General features: G+C 42.2%; 1 protein-coding gene across 10 annotated transcripts in view; it reads right to left on the bottom strand.

Moving 5' to 3' along the window:
• Window positions 1-12,838, bottom strand: part of MYO1B (myosin IB) — a 181,348-nt gene that overhangs the window by 115,838 nt on the left and 52,672 nt on the right. The window lies entirely within an intron of this gene.

Here is a 12,838-nt window from a genome sequence, read left to right as displayed (position 1 = left end):
ACAGCCCAGATCAAGTGGAGCCATGCAGGCCACGAGGGAGATGCTGTAGGTTTTTTGAGCAGCAAAGAAAAACAATCTGATGGAGATCTTCAAAAAAGATCATTCTAGGCAGTGGCCATAACATTCATAGAGATAAGACAGTTGGCGGTTGAGGGGATGGAGGCAGAGGCAACAGGAAAGTTAAAGCAGGGACGCAGTGAGGAGGTCACCACCATAATCCAAGCAAAGGAGGGTGGTAGCCTGGGGCACACACAAGTGGTCATGGAGGTGGTTAGGATGATCAGGCTGGGATGCATAAGACCTGATGACGGACTGAGTGTGCAGTAGGAGAAAGGAAAAAAACAGTTTTGCATGGAGTAACCAAAGGATGATGCTGCCACTGACCAAGTTGAGAAAGAGAAGAGGGAGTGGGGCAATCCTAAGTCTGGTTTGAAGCATGCTAAGGTTTGAGATGCCCCTTATCCAAAGAGATGCTGCAGAGCTGAACATAGCTGGATTGCCTGCAGGTCAGGCGAGAAATCCAGCTGGAGATCTAAATCCAGGAGGCACTGTCAGCACATAGAGGGTATTTGAAGCCCACGTGGGCTCATCTAAATAATGACTACAGAGGAGAAAAGCAAAAATCCCAGAGTGGAGCCCCTGGACTTGCCACAGGAATGCGGAGGCTGGATATGGAGCAGCCCAAGGCGGGGGGAAAGACAGGAAAATGTGGAGGCCAGTAAGCCACATTTTAAAAGGGTTCCAGGAAGGAGTCGGTCATGTTGTCAAATGTTGCTGATGTAGGAAGAGGAAGATTCAAAATTGACCATTGGATTTGATAATATGGAGGTCAAAAATCTTGAAAAGAAGTTTTAGTGGAGTGGGAGATGAAAGCCCAATTAGAGTGATTTACAAAAGAAAAAGAGATGAACTAGAGACAATAAGCATACCCAACTTTTCAAACAGTTTGGTAATAAAGGAAACAAATGGTATGGTAGCTAGGAGATGTGGAATCAAGAGAAATATTGCAGCATGTTATGTTGGTGGGAATGGAAGAAGAAAGAAAAAAAATAAGGCAGTAGAGAGGGGAAATGACTTGGAGGGATCGGATGCGATCCTGCGCACACAACACTCAAATGTTTATTGAGTTGAACTGTTATTACCCTTAGACATGTCTTGGAAAAAGATGGCCCACTAATTCAGGTTTCTAAAATTCTATACAGAAACTCCAACGATAACCTGGCTTCCGGAAGCCAGCATTCGAGTATTTCAGGACAAGCTTTCTGTGACTTCTTAAGAACAATGTATACTCATGTCCACATCTGTGGTATAAAAAGAAATGTATCCGGTCAGGCTCCTGGCACAGGGCTCCTAAAGCCTTTGGAATTTCCTGGGTGATAGGAGTATCTTGTATTATTCACAACAAGTCCCTTTCGCCCATACCTGAGGCTATGCAAACGAGGGGACTCAGGTGGGGCCCCTCAGTAGCATCAGCATAGGGATGTTTACCAGAAAGACCAAGTCTGTGATTAGAGGGGAGGATCTTTCAACCCCACCTCCCCACCTCCAGGGACGGGAGGGGAGCTGGAGACTGGGTCATAAAAACTTGAACACAATTCTTTTTTTTCTGGGGGAGTGGGGGGATCTAGGCTGGTGAACAGACTGACATGCTGGGAAGGTGGTATTCCCAGAGTGCACAGAGGCTCTGCATACACACCCCCACCGTGCCCTCCGCAGCTCTTCCATTGGACTGTTCCTGTGTTGTATCCTTTATAATAAACCAGAAAACGTTAAAAAAGTATCTTCCTGAGTTCTGTGAGTTGTTCTAGCAAATTCTTGAACCTGAGGATCATGAAAATCCACAAATGTATGGGGTTGGCTGAGCAGAAGTGTGAGTAGCCAGGGTACCCCACTCGTGGCTGGTGTCTGAAGTGGGGCACTCTTGTAGGACTAAGCCTTTGACCTGTGTGGTCTGTGCTAACTGTGTAGTGTCAGAACTGAATATGTCGGAGGTGTTCAAACCACAGCAACTCCATCTTGAATAAGGGCTCAATAAAATAAGGCTGAGATCTACCAGGCTGCATTCCTAGAAGGTTAGGCATTCTTATTCACAGGGTGAGACAGAAGGTCAGCACAAGATACAGGTTATAAAGACCTTGCTGATAAAACAGGTGGCGGTAAAGAATCCGGCAAAAACCCACTAAAACCAAGATGGCGAGGAAACTGCCCTCTGGTCGTCCTCACTGCTCATTATACACTAACTATAATGCGTTAGCATGCTAGAAGACACTACCAGCAGTGCCAGGACAGTTTACAAATGCCATGGCAATGTTGGGAAGTTACCCTATGTGGTCTAAAAAAAAAAAACAAAAAATGGGAGGAACCCTCAGTTCCAGGAATTGCCCACCCCTTTCCCGAAAACGCATGAATAATCCACACCTTGTTAGCATACAGTCAAGAAATAACCATAAAAATGGGCAACCAGCAGCCCGCAGGGCTGTTCATGGGATGAAATAGCCATTCTTTATTCCTTTACTTTCTTAATAAACTTGCTTTCACTTTACTCTGTGGATTCACCTCAAATTATTTCTTGCACAAGATCCAAGAACCCTCTCTTGAGGGACCCCCTTCCAGTAAACAAACTGAATTGTTGGACACCCAGTCAGTGTCAGATAACTGGTTGGTGTTGGGGGGAAAATGTCACACACCTGGTATCAGAAATGATATTAGAAACATACAATTATCTGCTGTCGATTACCTGGAGCCATGCTCTTCTAGGTACCAACTGCTGCTTCACAAGACTATCTCGAGGCCATTGAAATTCCAGGGGTTGCTTGGGACTCTGAACGTCTCCGTCCCAGCCAGGAATTGTGACTGGGCTCTCATCCCCCTTTCTCCCTCTCCGCTTTTTCTGGTCAGCTACTGCATCCTATGGATTTGCCTCTAAAGTGTCCCTCCCATCCCCAGATGAGCCTTCTGTCCTTGTCCCTTACTGCAAAAGCCTACCAGGTCCCTAAACCTAAACCTCTCATTGAGTTTCTCTTTCCCTGTACACCCACAGCAGTTCAAATCCCAATGCTCATATTCTCTCTCCTCCTACCTGCTTAAAAATCCTTAGCACAAACATTCTTTGTGACCTGGGTCTACTCTTCCTCTTCCACCTCATCTGCCCATCCTCAGCTTGCACCCTAGGTTCCAACCTTAGGAAACCACACGAACTTAGATCACTGACTTGCCACGCTGTTCTAGCTCTGTCTGTCTCCCTTTCAGACCTTTGTATCTGCTGTTGCCTCTGCCTAGAACATTCTTCTCCCAACACATCACATGTCACTACCTCTTACCCCTAGAGGATGATACTGAAATACAACATCTCAATAAAGCACTCCCTGGCTACCCTATCTAAAACAGTAAACCACCCACGACTCCCCCACAGCCCTAATGCCCCTTCCCTGTGTTAAGTTTCTCCACAGCACTTGTCACCATCTAAAATGCCATTTGTTTTATTAACTTCTCTTGTGTTTCGCCTCTCTCTGTGCTAGAATGTAAGCACAAAAAAGCTGAGATTTTTGTCCACTGTGTCCCCAGTATGTGCACTAGTACATGGTTCACAGTAGGCACTCAAATAACGTACGACGAATGACTGAGTCAACACTGTTTCCTCTGACTAGAAAATTCTCTCCTGAGCCTAGAGTCCTATTCTTCATCCATGTGGCAAACTTATCACCCAAGGGTCCTCCATCCCATCTCCCAGCTCCTCAGGCAGGGCTGTACCCCATTTCCCAGGGGACCACACCACTTACTGCTCATTCTCAGACTCTTCTGTTAATTCCAAGAGCACTATTAATAACTACGCTGCTACAACAGGAATCACCGGGGCTGTCTAGGGCAAACCAGGACATGCCCCACCTTTTTTTATGGCCGCTTTCTCCCTTTGGTATTTATTTATCAGTCTGTCTCCCACACCAGACTATGAATCCTTAAAGGTAAATTCATCTTTGTATTCCCAGCACCTCAACATGTTGTGGATGCTTAATCATGTTTATCAGATGAATGAACAATCACTTGCACTTGGGAATCTGGGATCCCTGGGACAGGCTGAAACGGGAACGCGGGGCTGGTACGCCTGGGCCTGTTCCCCTCTATGTGAGTTTCTGCCCCTGTGGTGGCCCCATCCCCACCCTCAGTTCTGCAGTCTCACGAGTGGGGCCTCATATTTGCTCTGCTGAACTCTTTCATTATCCCTGGCTTTGCTAACTCCCTGGGCTGGCTGGATGGGGACCAGCTTTTGTCAGCCCCTGTTCAGACGAACCCCCACACGGCTCCTTTGGTCCTACCTACCTTGCCACACCAGTCCCAGCAACAGACTGTGGGAAAGATTCCAATTTCAAGAACAAAGGGTGGGGCCAGCACCCCTCCCACCTCCCTAGACAGGGGTTCCCAGGTGGGTTCCAACTGTAGCTGTCTCTGTCAGGGATGAAGTAATTATACTAACCCTTCTCAGGGCTGAGGCCTCGGTGCTGCTTCTCCAGATGAAATGGATCTTTTCCAGGACATTGCAGAACTTCGCAGAGTCTGTCAAAGGCCAGCCACATTTTGGCAGGAAGCAGCTGTTTTGCTGAGAACCAAACTTTTCCCTTTAAGATTATATCATTGAAATGATCATGTATGCCGGTGTGAACACAAGCTTGGCTTCACAAACAGCATTTTTACAATAAACTCTTTCGAGTCTGAGGTGTGCATTTGGTGAGAAGGGATATAAACTCTAATTGGGGGTCTAGAAATTAGGATTCTGAAACTGCCCAGATGTACCAGAAACACTTTTCAATTAATAAACGTATTCTTACATCATAACAGTTTTCATGATAAAAACATTAGGCTGGCATCAAACCAACCTTCCTACTTGAGTTTTAAAAGCTTCATGATCTGGAAGAAAAATTAGCTGAGGTCTCTTTCTGCTAAGAGTATATATCCTGAAAGAAACTTGTTTTTTTTTTTTTTGAGATGGAGTTTTGCTTTTGTCGCCCAGGCTGGAGTGCAAGGGCGCAATCTCGGATCACTGCAACCTCTGCCTCCCAGGTTCAAGCAATTCTCCTGCCTCAGCCTCCCAAGTAGCTGGGATTACAGACATGCGCCACCACGACCAGATAATTTTGTATTTTTATTAGACAGGGTTTCTCCATATTGGTCAGACTGGTCTCGAACTCCCAACCTCAGGTGATCTACCCACCTCGGCCTCCCTAAGTGCTGGGATTACAGGTGTGAGCCACCACACCCAGCTGAAAGAAATTATTTTGAAAATAGCCCCAAAAAACAGTATACTGGGAAGAAAACTTTGAGAGTCAAAGGCAGCAAGTTCATGGAGCATTTACAGAAGCTGATTAGGTGCAAGGTCCAGAGATGTTTCCCACTGCAGACCCAGCCTCAGGAAGCCTCAAGTCAACAGCGGAGCTTGACCACCACATGGACTGCTGATATGAAACTCGCCTAAATCAAGAAGTTTTCTAATCTTTGTTGTCCGGAATCAAACAAATATCCCCCAAGACTGACGGCAAACACAGTGTCTGCCTTCTGCTTATTTTGACCCATGACAGTCATGCATAAAAGGAAAAGGGTAATTTTAGCTGTTTTCAAAATGGTGTCATTACACACAAGATGTTTACTTAAGACATCTAAACTGGAGAGCAAACAAAGCTCTGATCCCCTTCTGTACAAGCTACTTGCATAGATCTGAGGCCTGGAGAGATACAAAGCCTTGCAGACCACAACCCGTCATCTACTGACTTAAACTGCCTTAGATATGGCTCAAAGGGGGTTTTATAAGAATATCCTTTAAGATTCAATTTTCTTTTTCATGAAAGCTTCCCTTCCTCTGCTCTTCCCTTTCTCCCTTCTAACCAATGCTGTGAACAATCTTGACTTCTAAATACTTAAGCTGGAGTTTAGCCTCTCTCATGAAGACAGGAATTTTATCTGTTTTGTTCACTGCTGTATCCCAGTGCCTGAAAGACTGCCTGGCACATGGTAAGTTCTCAATAAATATTTGCTCAGTAAATGAGTATCTCCTCTACAGCAATAAATAAAAAGAATGCTAGACGGGAAAGCATAAAACCCTTTTCTGCAACTTATTTTTGGAGATGTACTGGATCAATTTAAAGGCTCAACTATTCCAAAAGTAAAATGAAAGAAATAACACAACAGCCTCAGCAACATCACATCAACACACACATGCACACCCTTGAGAAAGCGTTTTCACATCCAGTTGCACAAGCAATCTCTACAGGAGAATTCAGAATCTACTTGCAATAAAAGCTCTCAAAATAAACACAGCTTTAATTCACAGAATTTTAACTCTGTTGCAGAGAAAAATATACATAAAAGCAATAATGTGTGAGCCTTCTGCCCTGGAATCTTAACCTAAGCTCTGTATACTCAACCACAGCATTGGTACATTTTGAGATATAGTCAGAAATGTTCTTTATAACATTATTCTGGTTCACCTTGAATAGAGTAAAATGGCAACAGGATCCACAAGGACTCAAAACACACAAGCATTATAGCAACATCATTCATGGGCAATGGCATGTGGTCCGGAAAAATTAGTCTGGCCCAAAAGTAGGAGTCAAAGAGTCCACAGACAGACGGCTCAGGTCTGGACGACTAACATTAGCACCATACCAGGTGCTCCCACTAATTACTTACCCATTTTTAAGGGAGGGTAACCAGAAATTATTCAAAGCTGTAAGCCACTTTTCTAAGTTTTAACATTTGTTGCTGAGTCTTTCATTTAATAACATGGAAGGACCGCTTCACATTATGATTACAATGCCTAAGGTAATATGGCCACCACATTATATCCTAACTTAAGAAGGACACATTTCAGCTCACTCCTGGGCTATGACCACCAGAGGGCTTGTTGCCAGGTGCCACAATACACTCTTCTTCTGGTGGCAAGTTCCTTCCAATAGACAGACAACATGAACAAATCGAAGCTGAAAAAATACTTAAGAGTTGAAGAGCATCACAAAAATATTTTTGCTTCTTTTTTAAGAAATGAAAAAAAAATTGTCATTATGCTGCATGAAATTTTGAATAAACTCTACAAGTATCTTATCAAGTACATTTTGATTTCATTGAACTCTCAGCCATAACACTGGTAAAATGTAACAAAAAATCACTAAAAACCCCTTTTGTTTTATAGTTGTTGAGCTCTTACGAGAAAAGCACTGGAGACCGCCACAGAGATGTGCAGGATAAAGTTTCTAACCTACAGAAGCTTCTATTTCATTCAGGAGGGTGACACCAAAACCTAATCAACCATAGTAAGAAGAGGTGCTGTGTAAGAGCACATGAGTGGTCTGATAACTCAGGGCCAGTGCAAGTCCCGGTGGATTATGCTGGGGTTGACCAAGTCTTTCAGACAGACCATAGGAGACTGGCAGGATTTTAACTGCGGAGACAAGGTACAGGGTAGGAGACATAGAAAGGAAAAGACATGAATGGCTCTGACTCAAGAGGAGATTCCACAAAGGAGAGTAGTGGGGTTTGGAGGAGAGCAGGGAGGAGAGCTAAAGCTGGACTATAAAGGGCCTTGAACACTGCATCAAAGGAAATGGGAGTAAGAGGGAGCCCATGAAGGTTTCTAGGAAGGTAAGTAACATGATCTGATTTTAGAAGATCCATCTGTTGGTGATAAACTGAATCAACTGCTGCAAGGTTAAAAGGCAATCACCCAATAAAAAAGGCCAGTGGATTTGGTAACTAAAACATCTGAAGATGCACTGTCACAGTGCTATTCCAACTAAGTGGAAGGAGATTTAAGTATTGACTGAGTATCCCTTAACCAAGATGTTTGGGTCTAGAAGTGTTTTAGATTTCAAATTGTTTCAGATTTTGGAATATTTGCAGATACAAAATTATCTTGGGTATAGGATCCACGTCTAAACAGGAAATTCATTTATATTTAATATGCACCTTATACACATAGCCTGGAGGAAATTTTATCTTTCTCTTAGGGACACGGAATCAATTCTATGTTGCGTGACTGCATTTTTACTGCATTTGGAGGTCAGGAGTGGTGTTTTCCACTTGTGATGTCATGTCATGATCAAAAAGTTTGTGATTTTGGATCAGTTGAGATTTCAGATTTTCAGATGAGGGATGCTCAACCTGTGGTTTGATTATTTCCCTCGTCTCTCCCTTCTCAGTCTTTCCTTATCAATGCTGTTTGGGAATCTGAGGCAGTTTTCAATGAATCCAGTTACTGAGTTTTCTGAAATGTACTAAGTCCTCCCTGGAATACATTTTTTACATTCCTTATTTTCAAAGAAGTTAAAAATCATACTGGAGAGACATCACTTACCTAACTAGAAAAGCAAATGGTGGTACAGACTCTGCCACGCAGCATGGCCACATTTCCTTGGGGATGCCACCCAACAATAACCTGCTCAAAGATGTGGCTTACCACCTAATGGGGACAGGAGTTCAGAGAAGGAAAGGAGCTGCAGAGGAGGAGTTCAGCTGAGAAGTTACATGTCTGGGGGACTAACAGACCCACAAATGATAACAGAAAGCTATTTTTGAAAGGAAAATAGGTAAGAAACCAGTCTATACATTTCCATGATCTGAAAGTCATAGATTTACACAAAATGGAATTATTTTTTAATTATCTAAAATTTAAAGAAAGATAAATTGTAGACACCTTCAAAAATATGAATTACAAAATTATCTGGGTGCTTTTGCAGACTAACAGTGAACACAGCTCAAATTAAATTCCAAATGTAAGCCAGGTACAGTGGCCTGTGCCTATGGTCCCACCTACTCAGGAGGCAGGAGGATCTCTTGAGCGCATAAGTTGAAACCAGCCTGGACAACATAGAAAGACCTCATCTCTTTTAAAAAAAAAAAAAAAAAAAAAAATACAAGGTGGCAGGCGGGTGTAGTCCCAGCTACTCGGGAGGCTGAGGCAGGAGAATGATGTGAACCCAGGAGGCGGAGCTTGCAGTGAGCTGATATCGTGCTACTGCACTCCAGCCTGGGTAACAGAGTGAGACTCTGTCTCAAAAAAAAAAAAAAAAAAAAAAGGCTGAGCACAGTGGCTCACGCCTGTAATCCCAGCACATTAGGAGACCGAGGTGGTCAGATCACAAGGTCAGGAGTTTGAGACCAGCCTGGCCAAGAGACCAGCCTGGCCAATATGGCAAAACCCTGAAACCCTGTCTCTACTAAAAACATAAATTAGGGAACCAAGTTAGCATTCACCCTGTTTTAAAATACTGTCAAAGATGAACATTTGCAAAGAAAAATGCAGGAAAATACATTAAAGGAAGTGGAAAATGTCCCACCATGCAGAAAGTGGTGAGACAGAGCACGTGAGAATGTTGGAAATGTGTCCCACATACATTATTATTACAACAATTGCTATAATTCTCATTGTTAATAGAAGCAGCTCTGCTTTCCCACAGAATTATGCAGATTCCATGCTAAGCACTTTATACATACTAGATCATTATATTATCTAAATATCAACTACATATTTGGCCCTCACAAAAATCCCAGGAGTTAATTAATAATTATTTTCCCACTGAATAAACTAATTACTTAATTTCTCTGAGTTGAAGTTTTTTCAAGTAATTTGCTCATGATTATACAGCTTGTAAATGGAAGACCTGGGACTTGAACCCAAGTCCTGTTCAATATGTTTTTACTGAACCCTTATTAAATTCTTATACAAATCATCCCTTAAGCAAACATGAAATAGTAAATGTGGCAGAAGCAACAGATCTAGCCTCAGCAGGGAGCAAGTGAGGAAGGTTCCTCCCTGAAGAGGTCTTCTGCAATTTGACGTTTGAAGGAAGAACACGAGTTGCTTTGGAGAAGGAGGGAAAAGCATTCCAGGAAGAGGCACAGAATTCTATGCAAGGATGCTCTCATAGGAGGGAATGTGGTGAGGACTGAGAGAACAAGCAAGATGGGAGGGAATGAGAGGGATCTGGCAACTTCAGATGCTTTAGTAAAACTGCACCTTGCTCACCACATAGTGCTTTATAGGCCATGGTAAAAAGTCTTTTTCTTTATCCTAAGCACATTAAGAATGTATTTTATTTTAGTGCTGGTGGTGGTTCTTTTCCTTGGGATTGAGGGGTGTGAATTAGAGTAGCAGTGCCATGCTGCCTCCTATAGGAATCTTCCAGGTGCTGGGATAAAAATGTATATTCTGGACCATGAACTTCTATGATCTAGAACAGACTTCTAAACATTCTCTATCTACCCAAACATTATATCTAAACATTCCTAGAGTGGAGATTTAAGCTGAAAATGCAAAAAGAGCATGTGGACAATTGCTGGAGGTAAACTGAGGCACAGTCAAGATTGTCCTGGAGGGTTTGTGGTGCAGGAACACGGGCGAACCAAGGGTAGCAGGGTGGAAGTGCACAGGAAGAGGCCCTGTTAAGAAAATGGCAAGCCCATTTCCAGCTAAGAGGGGCAACTGATGTTAATACCCCAGCTCCACTCCCACCAGCTGTGTGGCTTTGGAGAAGTTACCTGATCTTTCTGTGACAATTTCCCCCTTTGTAATAGTGCCTACCTCACAAGATTATTTTGAGAATGAAATGAGTTATAAAACATATAAAGTATTTAGAGCAGTACCTGCACATAGTAAGTACTTAATAAATATTAGCCATAAATATTTTTATTAGTATTATTGTTAAAGATCATAAATTGCAGGAAAGAAAAGAAAAACATCTCAAATATAGATCTAAAGCAACACGTTCGCAGACTTACATGCGCCTAAGAATCACCCAGAAAGCTTATGAAAAATGTAGATTCCTGGCTTATGAGAAGTAAGACCTAGGAATCCAAATTTTTTCAAAAGCCCCTGTGGAGATTCCGATACAATTGGTCCAAGCACCATACTTTGAGAAGTGGGGCTTCAAGGACTAGAATTTAAAATATTCAGGTATCAAATAAAGTATTTCATCACAGGGGTTTAACTATCAGGATAACTTTATAAAACAAATTTCAGATATTATTTGTCTTAAGGCAAAATGAAACAAGATCACTTGCAATATCTACTTCTAGAAGAAAACAAAATGATCAGAATTTGCTTGACTGATAAAATATACCAGCAGATTTATTCATTAATAACCATTTTCATGCATTTAAATAATAAATAATCTTTAGTTCCAAACAGTCCAAATATATCACTGCATGCTGCATTATCAAGAGAAACTAAAATAAGCAACTGGACACTGGTATATATATATTCCTTAATTATTAGATTTTATGTTCTATCAAAATTAATAAAGCCAATCTTTAATCATACTGAGAAAATCCTTTCTGCTAGGACATAATGAAGACTTTCTGCAGGTTCTTTCACTTCAATTCAGCGTTTCTCAACCTTGGCACTGTGGATGCAGTTAACAGATAATGCTTTACTGTGAAGGGCTGCATATGCTTTGACAGATGCTTAGCAGCATCCCTGACCCACTAGCAGCAAGCACCCTCCCACCCCTAGTTTCACAACTGAAAATGTCTCCAGACATTGTCAACTGTCCCCTGGGGGATAAAACTGCCCCATTTTGAGTACTACTGCTTTCGGTAAAAAGACTGAAAATGTCTCAACTCTAGAAGCGACCCAAGTTGGCAGCTTAACCATTTTCAAATGCCCCGCTACCAACATGCCAATGACCAATTAATCTTTTCCAAGGCCAAGACATTTTCTGAACATTTCCTCATCAATATCTACATGCACATGTATTGATGTGCATTTCATGACAATTTGGGGTTGTTTTCAGCGTATCAACTATTTTGAGAGAAAGAGAACGACACTACTGTGAAAAAGTAATAGCAATGGTGGTAATAATAAACGACATAGCTTTGTAGAATGCTTGACACCCTCTAAGGCACTTCTGCATACATTAGTCCCAGCCCACGTTCAGCAGCAGTTCATGAATATTCTAAATCTGCATTCAACAGTTTATTGCATAAAAGGTGTTATGCTGCATCAACCAACTCCCATCTGCAAGACACCATGGGCCACTTGTAGCAACTGACAATCATAAGCACATGAATTCTGGTAAAATGCTTGCATGCCCACAAGAGAGGAGGCAGGAAATGTTTCTGCCTAAGCAACAAGCAGAGAAGTCTGAGGTTCTCAACTCATTACACGATTTGGCCCAACTCAGCATATTTCTCTTTCCTCTTCTTTAAACTCAGTAGTGGGCATGACAATGTAAATAGTGAACGTATCCGTCTTGAATCAGTAAATGTAACATAACTTGAGAAATAAAAAGTTTAAGGTATTGTTTGCGATAACTTCTGGGCATTCTCCCTCCAACTTTCTTTTTCAGATATTTTTATTCAGAGGAATAAAAGTTCGTTCTAGGGTTGAATAACCCGGTTCTACCACTGATCTACCAAATCTAGGAAAACTTTTCCAGTGTTATGTTTCAGTCATTCAGACCAGAAAACAAAATTCTAGTGGTAAGAAGTGGCCGAATCATTTCGGCATCTCTTAAGCACGCCAATGAAGAACTCTGAAGGAGCAGACAAACAGAATCTACAGGTACTGTGAAGGAATTATTTACACTAACAAGTGACCTTCTTCAGAAAAATCAAACAAGTGACTTTCCAGAGTAAGTGAAATCACTGGTCTATCCCACGCATCTGGTGAACAATGTCCGCAAAAATTATAAACTGAAGGTATTGTTTGGTCCTTTTACCCAAACACCATCACACAACCCAACACTTGGGATTTTTCTTGGCCCAACAAGACTATGAAAACGTTGCTTAGGCTCTTTATAATAATAAACAATGCACATTCCTGTTTTATTGGCAAAAATAATTAGCAGCAGCTGCT

Source organism: Papio anubis, chromosome 10 (genome assembly GCF_008728515.1).
Source record: "Papio anubis isolate 15944 chromosome 10, Panubis1.0, whole genome shotgun sequence".
Lineage (NCBI taxonomy): Eukaryota > Metazoa > Chordata > Mammalia > Primates > Cercopithecidae > Papio > Papio anubis.
Note: the sequence above shows the minus strand (reverse complement) of the source record. Positions and strands in the feature narration are given on the sequence as shown.